Here is a 14,283-nt window from a genome sequence, read left to right as displayed (position 1 = left end):
ACTCGCTCATCCATGCTTTTATGGACCTTGCTTTGTACACTGGTGGGCAGTCATGTTGGAACAGGAAGGGGCCGTCCCCAAACTGTTCCCACAAAGTTGGGAACATGAAATTGTCCAGAATGTCTTGGTATACTGACGCCTTTATGCCTTGTGCACACGGTCGGACATTCCGACAACAAAATACATCGGATTTGTGCCAAACTTGTCTTGCATACACACGGTCGGACAAAGTTGTTGGAAAAATACGATCGTTCAGAACGAGGTGACGTTCGTTGCGCACGACGGGACTACGTAGTGGCTAGGAGTCAATAGCTTTGGTCTCGGAATTTAATCGGAGCATGCGTGGCACTTTGTCCGTCAGAATTCTCTACAAACGATCGGAAAAAGATCTGATCGGATTTTGTTGTCGGAAAATTTTAGATCCAGCTCTCAAACATTTTCCGTCGGGATTTCCGATGGAAAAAGTCCGATAGAGCCCACATACGGTCGGATTTTCCAACAACATAATCTGATTGCACTTTTTTCATTGGAAAATCCGACTGTGTGTACAGGGCATAAGAGTTCCCTTCATTGGAACTAAGTCCAACCCCTGAAAAACAACCTCACACCATAATCCCCCCTCCACCAAATGATTTGGACCAGCGCACAAAGCAAGGTCCACTAAAGCATGGATGAGCGAGTTTGGGGTGGAGGAACTTAACTGGCCTGCACAGAGTCCTGCCTTTAACCTGATAGAACACCTGTGGGATGAATTAGAGCGGAGACTGTGAGCCAGGCCTTCTCGTCCAACATCAGTGCCTGACCTCACAAATGCTCTTCTGGAAGAATGGTCAAACATCCCCATAGACACCCTCCTAAACCTTGTGGACGGCCTTCCCAGAAGAGTTGAACCTGTTATAGCTGCAAATGGTGGGCCAACTCAACATTGAACCCTACGGACTAAGCCTGGGATGCCATTAAAGTTCATGTGCGTGTAACAGCAGGTGTCCCAATACTTTTGGTAATATAGTGTGTATATATATATATATGATACACAGCACACATAGAGCAAACTAAATGTCATCCAGTCCCTGACCCCCTCAGGAGAGCCAATCATTTTGCACATCAGCTGAACTCCGGCACTCCGGAAATCCCGGACACGCCGGCCCGACCTCGAGGAGGGAGCCGGTGGAGTCTCTGGAATGGGATGCAGCAGGTGTTGGATGAGCTCTGCAAACTGATTAACATTTTTGAACGGAATCCATCATGGCACGTCTGAGAATTTCCTGCTGTGACTGGATGAGTCTCCGCTTTGGGGGAGGGGAAGAGGGGGGGGCGCCTGGGGGACCCCTTTACTATGACTGAGATCCCTTCATCGCTATTCACAGATAGATGTCCACAGGATTCAGATCATTAGAACTGGATGAATGTAAAGCTAAAAGTGACATTAAATCCAAAAACATAAATGTAATATATCGCAACAGAGTTTCAGAACTTTTCCCATCTTTGATGTTACCCATAAACTGAAATCTTTTAGGTGGGGGGGAAGTAAAAATATAAAAAAATTAAATAATCTGGTTATAATAAGTTTGTACACCCCTCACACCAGGGCTGGACTGGGACAAAAATTTGGCCCTGGACTTCATCCAGACCGGCCCACTTTAATTTTGCAAACACGCAAAAAACAGTATATAAACTGTACGCAATTGCGCAAAAAAAGCCCCTAGTGAGCCTCCTTACATCTGGGTCCCCAGAGAGCCCCCCCACTTACATCAGGGTCCCCAGAGAGCCTCCCTTACATCAGGGTCCCCAGAGAGCCCCCCACTTACATCAGGGTCCCCAGAGAGCCTTCCCCTTACATCAGAGTCCCCAGAGATCATCCGCCTTACATCAGGGTCCCTAGAGAGCCAACCCCTTACATCCGGGTCCCCACAGAGCCCCCCCTTACATCGGGGTCCACAGAGAGCCTCCTCTTACATCAGGGTCCCGAGAGAGCCTTCCCCTTACATCAGGGTCCCCAGAGAGCCCCTCTTACATCAGAGTCCCCAGAGATCATCCGCCTTACATCAGGGTCCCTAGAGAGCCAACCCCTTACATCCGGGTCCCCACAGAGCCCCCCCTTACATCGGGGTCCACAGAGAGCCTCCCCTTGCATCAGGGTCCCGAGAGAGCCTTCCCCTTACATTAGGGTCCCCAGAGAGCCCCTCCTTTCATCAGGGTCACCAGAAAGAGGGCAGGTAGTGGGCCGGGACCCTCTGGTTGGGGACTCCTGGGCTGACTCTGGGCCCCAGATTCGGGGCTATAGCCCCAAAAGTCCCCCTCCCCCAGCAATGCCACTGGCTGTCACTGAAACCGGCCCACTGAGCCATCGGCCCACCGGGAAACTCCCTATAGTCCCTATGGCCAGTACATGCCTGCCTCACACTGATACTTTGGTGAAGCCCCTTTTGATGTTATTCCAGCACTCAGTCTTGTTGGGGATGAGTCTATCAGCGTGGCACATCTTGACTTGGCAATATTTTCCCGCTTTTCTCTGCAAACACACTGCAAATCTGGGCATCTCCTGGGCACAGCCTCTTCACATCACCCCACAGATTTTAAATGGGATTCAGGTCTGGGCTCTGGCTGGGCCATTCCAAAACTTTACTCTTCTTCTGGTGAAGCCATTCCTTTGTTGGTTTGGATGGAGGCTTTGGGTCGTTGTCATGCTAAGAGATGAAGTTCCTCTTCATGTTCAGCTTTCTAGCAGAAGCCTGAAGGTTTTGTGCCAATATTGACTGGTATTTGGAACTGTTCAGAATTCCCTCTATCTTGGCCCCTGTTCCAGCTGAAGAAAAACAGCCCAAAAAGCAGGATGCTGCCACCACCATGCTTCACAGTGTGTATGGTGTTCTTTTGGAGATGTGCAGTGTTGGTTTTACGCCAAACATATCTTTTGGAATTATGGCCAAAAAGTTCAACCTTGGTTTCCTCAGACCACAACACATTTTCCTGCATGCTTTTGGGAGACCTCAGATGTGTCTTTGCAAAATTTAGCCGGGCTTGGATGATTTTCTTCATAAGAAAAGGCTTCCGCCTCACCACTCTACCCCATAGCCCAGACATATAAAGAATACGGGAGATTGTTGTCACCACACAGCCGGTACTTGCCAGATATTTCTGCAGCTCCTTTAATGTTTTTATAGGCCTCTTGGCAGCCTCCCTGACCAGTTTTCTTCTCGTCTTTTCATTAATTTTGGAGGGACGTCCAGTTCTTGGTGATGTCACTGTGGTGCCGTATTTTCTCCACTTGATGATGACGGTCTTCACTGTGCTCCATGGTATATCTAATGCCTTGGAAACCCTTTTGTACCCTTCTCCTGACTGATACCTTCTAACAATGAGATCCCTCTGATGCTTTGGAAGCTCTCTGAGGACCATGGCTTTTGTTGTCAGATTTGCAAAGACATCTCCTGTGCACAGCCCTCTTCAGATCACTCCACAGATTTTCAATGGGATTCAGGTCTGGGCCATTCCAAAACATTAATCTTGTTCTGGTGAAGCCATTCCTTTGTTGATTTGGATGGAGGCTTTGGGTCGTTGTCATGCTAAGAGATGAAGTTCCCCTTCATGTTCAGTTTTCTAGCAGAAGCCTGAAGGTTTTGTGCCAATATTGACTGGTATTTGGAACTTGTTCAGAATTCCCTCTACCTTCACTAATGCCCCTGTGCCAGCTGACGAAAAAACAGCCCCAAATAAGGATGCTGCCACCACCAGGCTTCACAGCAGGTATAGTGTTCTTTTGGAGATGTGCAGTGTTGGTTTTGCGCCAAACATACCTTTTGGAATTATGGCCAAAAAGTTCAGCCTTGGGTTCCTCAGACCACAACACATTTTCCCACATGCTTTTGGGAGACTTCAGATGTGTTTTTGCAAAATTTAGCTGGGCTTGGATGATTTTCTTCATAAGAAAAGTCTTCTGTCTTGCTACTCTACCCCATAGTCCAGACATATGAAGAATACGGGAGATTGTTGTCACCACACAGCCGGTACTTGCCAGATATTTCTGCAGCTCCTTTAATGTTGCTGGAGGCCTCTTGGCAGCCTCCCTGACCAGTTTTCTTCTCGTCTTTTCATCAATTTTGGAGGGACGTCCAGTTCTTGATGATGTCACCGTTGTGCCGTATTTTCTCCACTTGATGATGACACGGTCTTCACTGTGTTCCATGGTATATCTAACGGCTTGGAAATTCTTTTGGGCCCTTCTCCTGACTGATACCTTCTAACAATGAGGATGATACCAGCAGTGGGAGGAGTTATACAAATATCAAAATCCCTTGATGGGTGGGATTTAGTCTGGAGGAGTGGGTGTTCCCGGATACAGTTATCTGCAAGCAGACCACCCTAGGTGCTGCCCACATCCATAAGTGAAAGAAATCCAATGAATGAAAGAGGCGGCTCAGGGAGGAAAGAGCTTCATGATGCAATCAGTGGGAGGAGTTATGCAATTATCAAAAGCCCTTGATGGGTGGGATTTAGTCTGGAGGAGTGGGCGTTCCTGGATACAGTTATTTACATTCAGACCACCCTAGGTGATGCCCACATCCATAAGTGAAGGAAATCCAATGAATGAAAGGGGCAGTCCAGGGAGGAAAGAGCAAGCGGTGGGAGGAGTTATGCATATATCAAGAGGCCTCGATGGGTGGGATTTAGTATGGAGAAGTGGGCGTTCCTGGATACAGTTTATTACAAACAGACTGCCCCTAGGTAATGCCCACATCCATAACTAAAAGTAATTCAATGAATGAAAGGGGCGGCCCAGGGAGGCAGCACTAGATGATATAAGCAGTGGGAGGAGTTATGCAAATATCAAAAGCCCCTGATGGGTGGGATTTAGTTTGGAGGAGTGGGCGTTCCTGGATACAGTTTTTTGCAAGCAGACTGCCCCTAGCACAGTGATGTTGAACCTTGGCACCCCAAATGTTTTGGAACTACATTTCCCATGATGCTCATGTACACTGCAGAGTGCATAAGCATCATGGGAAATGTAGTTCCAAAACATCTGGGGTGCCGAGGTTCACCATCACTGCTCTAGGTAATGCTCACATCCATAACTGAAAGTAATTCAATGAATGAAAGGAGAGGTAGCGCTAGATGATATAAGCAGTGGGAGGAGTTATGCAAATATCAAAAGCCCTTGATAGGTGGGCGTTCCTAGATACAGTTATTTGCATGCAGACCACCCTAGGTGCTGCCCACATCCATAACGGAAAGTAATTCAATGAATGAAAGGGGCGGCCCAGGGAGGTAGCACTAGATGATAGAAGCAGTGGGAGGAGTTATGTGAATATCAAAAGCCCCTGATAGGTGGGCGTTCCTCAATACGGTTATTTGCAAGGTCATGTCCACATCCATAACTGAAAGTAATTCAATGAATGAAAGGGGTGGGCCATTCTTTAATAGAGAATAAAATGCCCGGATCCTCCTGCGGGGGTCGCTCACTCCAGCTCTCTGCCTCCTCTTCCAATACAGAAAGGTACGACTACAGATCCAAAATCTCAGCCGGTGTGCAGAGGAGGAGGGGAAATAATATGAAGAAGGATTACGGGGGGGGGGGGGGATAATCATTAATAAATACGGATCAGACGGTTGTCAGGGCCAGTTACAATCAGCTGTGTTGCTCCTCCTCTCCGGCTGGAACACGTTGCCTGTTTTCCTGACACCCATCAGATGCTCCCAGGTACCATCATCACACCTGGTTATCGGAGTGAGGTCACTTTCTACCTGTCTAGACAGCTGCCTGTGGAGGGGACGGGTCCCAACATTCCTCCTCTGATGGCTTACAAAGACCCCGGCAGGTCGAGAGGGGTCAGAGGTCAAAAATAAACAAGACAGGAGGTGGAGGTGTGTACACAGGTGAGGACCGAGACGAGATAGACGGCAGATTAGACATAAGGGTGATGGGGGAACACGCAGGTGCCAGGAAATCGGCATTCTCTCTGTCTATCTCCATCTCTGACTAGGAGTTAATGTATCCCCCTTTCATCCTAGTGTTATCTTATTTATAAAGCTGACATTTAATCTGCTTATATTGCCCCCCCCCCCCCATATTACATTTCTTTTTTCATTATATACTTTATTTTACACAAAGTGACATCGTCAACGCGTCTCTGCTCTTCTCTATGCAATGCAGACAGATCATGGCTTGTGGGAGGGGCCGGCAGGGGGCTGTACATAGCTTCCTGATTACATCACAGGCCCCACGGCCTCAGTACTCCTCTCCAGAGCCCCCAGCCCTGATGAAAGCAGTGGGAGGAGTTATGCAAATAGCAAAATGCCTTGATGGGTAGGCAGGAGTGGGGGCGTTATTAGGCAGACTACATTTGTATTCAGAATTCCCACAATTATAATTGAAAGAACTGAACAAAAAAGATGTTCATATGTATGAAGCCTTCCAGCGCTATCACGGTATCATGGTGTCCTGGGTGTACGTTGTGGTAGGAGTCACTCGCCATATCACCATATCAATATCATATTAAGAGATATCAGCGAATCCACCTTTCCTCCCCTCCCCCTTCCCCTGAGCAGGACGCGGAAGCGCGGTCGCTGTAATCCGTGTTTGTGTTGTCGCAGTGCCAGCGAGGTGTCAGGTGCCCGCTATAGAAATACTCTGGGAACACATTCCAGTCTTGAAAGAGCTGGTATTCACAATGAAGAGCGTTGCCATGGCGGGGCGAGTCGTCTGACCTGATCTGAAGTGGTGGCGGGTTATGAACTGCCTTGTCTATAAAAACCAACTCCGCCGAATTCACAAAGGAGGGAGGGCCTAAAGGCGCACTCCGCAACAAGCAAAAAATAAGATCCGGGCCCAAAGTCAGAGAGTTACAGAAACAGATTTGTTACAAAAAAAGTACAAAGTTACAAAAAGATAAGAATTAACTTGTGTAACAGAAAAACCATGAGTTCCAGGTCCATTCCAAACCCCGCCCACACAGATCTAAGATCCTTGATCTGTTCTAAAACCCCACCCATGCAGAACTCTGATCTGTTGTAAACGCAGCCCACACAGTTCTCAGACGCCTGGTATATTTTAAACCCCGCCCACACAGTTCTCAGACCCCTGGACTATTCCAATCTCCACCCACACCGATCTAAGTTCCTTGATCAGTTCTAAAGCCCACCCATGCAGTTCTCAGAACTTTGATCTGTTCTAAACTCCACCCACACAATTCTAAACCCCACCTATACAGATCTAAGGTCCTTTATCTGTTCTAACCCCCCCCCCCCCCCCATTCCATTCTCAGAACTCTGATCTGTTCTAAACACAGCCCACACAGTTCTCAGGTTCCTGGTCTATTCCAAACCACGCCCCCACACAGTTCCCAGACATTTGGTCTGTTCCAAACTCCACCCACACAGATATAAGTTCCTTGATCAGTTCTAAAGCCCACCCATGCAGTTCTTAGAACATTGATCTGTTCTAAAGTCCACCCAGACAATTCTCAGATTCCTGGTCCATTCCATACCCCACCCACGCAGTTCTAAGCTCCCTGGTCTAATTCAATACCTGTTCACGCAGTTCTTAGACCCCTGGTCTATTCTAAACCCCACCTACACAGATCTAAGGTCTTTGATCTGTTCTAAATCCCACCCGTGCAGTTTTCAGAACTCTGATCTGTTCTAAATAGAACCCACACAATTCTCCAATTCTATGTTCACACAGTTCTCAGGTGCCTGGTCCATTCTAAACCTGGCCCACACAGTTCTTAGATGCATGGTCTATTCCAAACCCCACCCCCACAGTTCTTAGATTCCTGGTCTATTCCAAACCCCACCCACAAAGTAATCAGATTCCTGGTCTATTCCAAACCCCACCCACACAGTTCTCAGATTCCTGGTATATTCCAAACCCCACCCACACAGTTCTCAGATTCCTGGTATATTCCATAACCCACCCACACGGTACTCAGATTCCTGGTCTATTCCAAAACATGCTCACACAGTTCTCAGATACCTGGTCCATTCCAAACCCTGCCCACACAGTTCTTAGATGCCTGTTCTATTCCAAACCCCACCCACACGGTACTCAGATTCCTGGCCTATTCCAAACCCCAAGCACACGGTACTCAGATTGCTGGTCTATTCCAAACCCCACCCACACAGTACTCAGATTCCTGGCCTATTCCAAACCCCACCCACACAGTACTCAGACACCTGGTCTATTCCAAACTCCACCCACACGGTACTCGATTCCTGGTCTATTCCAAACCCCACCCACACAGTACTCAGATTCCTGGTCTATTCCAAACCCCACCCACATGGTACTCAGATTCCTGGCCTATTCCAAACCCCACCCACACAGTACTCAGACACCTGGTCTATTCCAAACCCCACCCACACGGTACTCAGATTCCTTGTCTATTCCAAACCATGCTCACACAGTTCTTAGATGCCTGGTCCATTCCAAACCCGGCCCACACAGTACTCAGATTAAATATCTATTCCAAACCCCAGCCATACAGTCCTAAGTTTCTCGATCTGTTCTACACCCCACCTACAAAGGTCTATTTCAAACACTGCCTACATAGTTCCAAGGTCCAATGTCCATTCCAAACTCCACCCACAAAGTTCTCAAGTCCCTGGTTTATTCCAAACCCCGCCCCCACAGATCTCTGGTCTATTTCAAATCCTGCCCACATGGTTCTCTGACCTAAGGTGCATCCATTAGATCTGATTTGAGGCGTGAAGTACCCCAGGTAATAAATGTCTGCGCTCCTAGCTGTACTGCCAATAGCAATTTGCACTCAATAATTATTACATAATTAGCAGTACATCTAGTAGCACAAAAATAAAAAACAAAGACTACAGTGCGCTATTGTTCAAAGGCACGCAGGATGTTTGATGTGTGAACATGATGCTTAGGGGTCTAGTTATAAATTCATTCACACCACTTTCTCACAGGATTCACACACTTTTCACTTAGGCCCAGCCCATTCACATGTTTATGGCCCAAAAATACGCTCCTGCTCCTTTTTTTTGGACAAGTTTCAAATGATTTTCAAAAGAAGTGGTTTCCTGCGATTTCCGCACCATCCTGTTGTGGCAGAGTTGCATCACGTTTGAGGATAACGGCGCCCAAATGTGCATCCCTCGTTGTGCAGCGATTTGGATTCGCGGGCGGAATGGTGGCAATGCTACGCATGATCTCAAGTTGCAAGATGTCCAAGGCTGCATGCACACCTGAGCATCACGTCTTTGAGCATTTTTTTGGGGGTGTTTCTTTGGGTGATTGTATGTGCGTTTTTGTTCAGCATTTTTAGAGCCAACAGAGAAAAGTATATTTAGTTTCATCATTTGTTGCTATGTTTTTGTCAGCTTTTTCATCATTTTTATTTATTATTTATTTTTATCAAGGGGTTAAGAGTTAGTGGTTAAAGGTTATAGTTTGGGGTTCATTTATTTATTTTATTTACTTATTGACTTATTTTAAGTAATTTAGGTTTAGCGGCTAAGATTAGGCTTAGGGGGTCGATATTAGGGGTTAGGGGTTATTATTAGGATTAGGATTAGGATTAGGGGTCAATATTAGGATTAGAGGAAATAATTAGGAGTTAATATTCAGATTAGGAGTTAATATTAGAGTAAGGATTTTGGGTTAATATTAGGGGATAGGATTAAGGCTTAATATTAGGATTAGGGGTAAGGATTTGGGGTTAATATTAGGGTTAGGGGTAAGAATTATGGGGTTAATATTAGGATTAGGGGTGAGGATTAAGGATTAATATTGGGATTAGGGGTAAGGATTTGGGGTTATTAGGGTTAGGGGTTAATATTAGGGTTAGGATTAGGGGTTAATATTAGGGTTAGGGGTCAATATTAGGATTGGTAAGGGTTAATATTAAGGTTAGGGGTTAGGACTGTGGGGTTTATTTTATGTTAGGGGTTAATATTAGGATTAGGTGTTAATATTAGGGTTAGGGGTCAATATTAGGATTGGTAAGGGTTAATATTAAGGTTAGGGGTTAGGACTGTGGGGTTTATTTTATGTTAGGGGTTAATATTAGGATTAGGTGTTAATATTAGGGTTAGGGGTCAATGTTAGGATTGTAAGGATTAAGGGTTAATATTAGGGTTAGGGGTTCAGATTGTGGGGTTAATATTAGTTTGTGGGTTAATATTAGGGGTTAGTACTAGTGCTAGTGGTAAGGATTCGGGGTTGTTAGGGGTTAATATTAGGGTTAGGGGTTAATATTAGGGTTAGGGTTCAATATTAGGATTGGTAAGGATTAAGGGTTAATATTAGGGTTAGGGGTTCAGATTGTGGGGTTAATATTAGTTTGTGGGTTAATATTAGGGTTAGGGGTTAGTATTAGTGCTAGGGGTAAGGATTCAGGGTTGTTAGGGGTTAGGATTAGGGGTTAATATTAGGGTTAGGGGTCAATATTAGGATTGGTAAGGATTAAGGGTTAATATTAGGGTTAGGGGTTAGGATTGTGGGGTTAATATTAGGTTAGGGGTTAATATTATAGTTAGGGGTTAATATTAATGTTAGGAGTTAGGATTAGGGTTAATTATGGCTAATGGTTAACATTAGGGGTCAATATTAGGGATAGGGGTTAATATTAAGGGTTGTTATGGTTAGGGGTTAGGATTAGAGGTTAATATTAGGTTTAGGAGACAATATCAAGGTAATGGGTTAGAAAAAGGGGTTATTAGGGTTAGGATTAGAAGTCAAGATTAGGGTTAGGGGGGTTAATGGTAAGGCTAGGGGTTAGGATTATGGTTAATATTAGGGTTAGGATTAAAGATAGGGGTTACTGTTAGGCATTGATATTAGAATTAGGGGTAAATATAAGGGTCGGGATTTTGAATGTATTTTATTATCATTTATTTTTTATTTAATTTATGTATTTTATTTATTTATTTTTATTTAATTATTGCATTTGAGCAGAAAATGCTCAAAAATGCCCAAAGCAAACATTTTTCATGCATTTCTATGGAGCAAAAAACGCATTACTCAAATGCCACAATTTTTTTGAGCTTCATGCGTTTTGGTGTCAGGTGACTTGTAGCGGAGATGTGACCCGCCTCCATCGAGAATAATTGATTTTTTTTTTTCTCCTCCAGCGTATTGGAGCTTCGAGCTGCAAATGGCTGAGCTGTGAATGGGGCCTAATACATGGATAAAGCTGTTGACCCCTTCCTTAGAAAGAAATGCAACATTGTATTATTATCATTATTATTGGTATTAATATAAATAATAATAGTGACTTCTGGAGGCTAATGCAACATTGTATCAATAATAATATTTCCTTCCTTAGAGGGAATGCCAATGCAATATTGTATTCATTTTAAAGTGAAAAACGTTGTGTGAATCTTGTATGAAAATTCCTAAAGTATAACTAAAAGGCAAAACTTTTTTTTTTCCTTGGATAGAGAGGAGAGGGATTAGAACCCCTGTCAGTTTTTATTGCTGTCTGTGTTGCCATTATAGACATTTACTCCCTCTCTATTTGTCCTGTTTTCCATTATCATAAAAGGGAAAGTAAAAGAAAATCACATATGTTGTGTTGTCCCCAGGAAAGTAATAGAGGGGAAATCTTCCAATGGGGACACTAGTTCTGGTGACCTGGGGGGGGGGTCCCAAGTAATTCTCTTAATTTCCAGGGATTTCCTCTCACTTCCTGTTTGGCTGTGGGACAGGAAGTGAAGGGAAATCTCCACAATGGAGCACAGGTGGTGAACAAAAAAATCTAATAGGGGTTATATCCCTCCCTAAGGCCCCTTTCACACTGGCGCGGTTTTCAGGCGCTACAGCGCTAAAAATAACGCCTGTGTAGCACCTGAAAAAAACGGCCCCTTTCACTCCAGTGTGAAAGCCGGAGGGCTTTCACACTGGAGCGGTGCGCTAGCAGAACGGTGAAAAAAGTCCTACTAGCCGTATCTTTGGAGCGGTGAAAGGAGCGGTGTATACACCGCTCATACCCATTGAAATCAATGGCACAGCGCTGCTATACCGCCGGCAAAGCGCCGCTGCAGCAAGGGTTTTAACCCTTTTTCGCCCACTAGCGGGGGTTAAAACCACGCACTGCCCCAGTGTGAAAGGTGCCTTACTAAAATCGCATTTTTTAAAAAAAAAGGTATGCCTATAGTTCTACTTTAACAATAGATAGAAAAAAAGTTGCCGATCCTTCCTTACAGAGGAAGCCAATGCAACATTGTATTCATATTTATTATTATTATTGATGATAATAATAATAATAATAATAACAATAATAACAACAACAACTCCTTTCTTAGATGGAATGCCAATGCAATTTTGTAAACAATAATAAAAATAATAAATATTATAATTCTGACTCCAGTTAGTTGGCAGCAGTGCGTGCATTAAGGGCACACAGGCGCCGCCCCCTCTCTCCTGCCACCCCCTCTATCACCAATAGATAGTTACATGCATTGCTTGAATCTATCTATGGCCGCTTTTTGGGTCCCGGGCGCCTGAATTGCAGCGGTGGGGGGTGTTTTTTAAGCACCTGGTTAGAGCCATAGGCTCTAATAAGTGTCAAAAAAGGTGACCTGCGAGCGGCATGCTGGGCACTCGCAGGTCACTCAGCTGTGTTAGAAAAGCAAATTAATATTCGCTTTCCTAACACTAAACCGTCTCTCCACCAATCAGGTGCTCGGGTCTGTTACCTGTCACCTGATTGGCTGAAACAACAGGCGCTGCTATTGGACGCCTATCAGGAGGAGGGGACGGGAGATGAGGATGGCAGGTGATGCACGAAGGACCCTGCTTGTCGACGTCACCCTCTGCCCCTCCAAGACAGGGTAAGTGCCGTGCAGGCAGCCAGCAGGCGGGGGTCACACTGGGGGCATTCAAGGGCACACTGGCAACATTTCATGGGCACACTAGCAGCATTTGATGGGCACACTGGCATTATATGATAGGCACAGTGGCAGCATTTGATGGGCACACTGGCAGCATTTGATGGACACACTGGCAGCATTTGATGGACACACTGGCAGCATTTGATGGGCACAGTGGCAGCGTTTGATGGGCACAGTGGCAGCATTTAATGGACACAGTGGCAGCGTATGATGGCACAGTGGCAGCGTATGATGGGACAGTGTCAGTGTTTGATGGGCACAGTGGCAGCATATGATGGCACAGTGGCAGCGTATGATGGCACAGTGGCAGCGTATGATGGCACAGTGGCAGTGTTTGATGGGAACAGTGGCAGCGTATGATAGCACAGTGGAAGCATTTGATGGCACAGTGGCAGCGTATGATGGCACAGTGGCAGCGTATGATGGCACAGTGGCAGTGTTTGATGGGAACAGTGGCAGCGTATGATAGCACAGTGGCAGCGTATGATAGCACAGTGGCAGCATTTGATGGCACAGTGGCAGCGTATGATGGCACAGTGGCAGTGTTTGATGGGCACAGTGGCAGCGTATGATGGCACAGTGGCAGTGTTTGATGGGCACAGTGGCAGCGTATGATGGCACAGTGGCAGTGTTTGATGGGCACAGTGGCAGCATATGATGGCACAGTGGCAGCGTATGATAGCACAGTGGCAGTGTTTGATGGGAACAGTGGCAGCGTATGATGGCACAGTGGCAGTGTTTGATGGGCACAGTGGCAGCGTATGATGGCACAGTGGCAGTGTTTGATGGGCACAGTGGCAGCATATGATGGCACAGTGGCAGCGTATGATGGCACAGTGGCAGTGTTTGATGGGAACAGTGGCAGCGTATGATGGCACAGTGGCAGCGTATGATGGCACAGTGGCAGCGTATGATGGCACAGTGGCTGCAATTGATGATTTTTTTTCAAAAGTTCTTCCCACCGTACCGCAGAAGTTCCATTCCTGATAAGGCGAATGAAGTTCCTTTTTGTTATTTTGTATCCAGCACCCCCCCCCCCCCCCCACAGATCATCTCCTCATCTTGTGTTTGGGTCCTTCCTGGCCACATTCTGGAAAGCAGCGGAAGCGAGTTTCCAGGCCGCCGTCAGCCAATCCCGTGGAGGCCTCATTGTCCCAGGAAGACAAAGGCGCCTCTGTTTGGCCTCTAATCTGTCCCCTTCTCTTCCACCGCAGGCTGACAGACAAGCAGCCAAAAGATAAAAGCCACAAATGACAATCCCCACCACCACCATGACCCCCTCCCCCCCCCGATCCCCACCACCACCATGACCCCCTCCCCCCCCCGATCCCCACCACCACCATGACCCCCCCCCCCCCCCCGATCCCCACCCCACAATGGCAGACGCACATTTCTTCTATATGTTCCCCTTTAAATGTCGGCGTTGCAGTTTATTTG

This window comes from Lithobates pipiens, unplaced genomic scaffold (assembly GCF_037356315.1).
Source record: "Lithobates pipiens isolate NorthernLeopardFrog02 unplaced genomic scaffold, aLitPip1_a1.2 Scaffold_24, whole genome shotgun sequence".
NCBI lineage: Eukaryota > Metazoa > Chordata > Amphibia > Anura > Ranidae > Lithobates > Lithobates pipiens.
The sequence above is the reverse complement of the archived record's forward strand: the minus strand, read 5'-3'. Positions refer to the sequence as shown.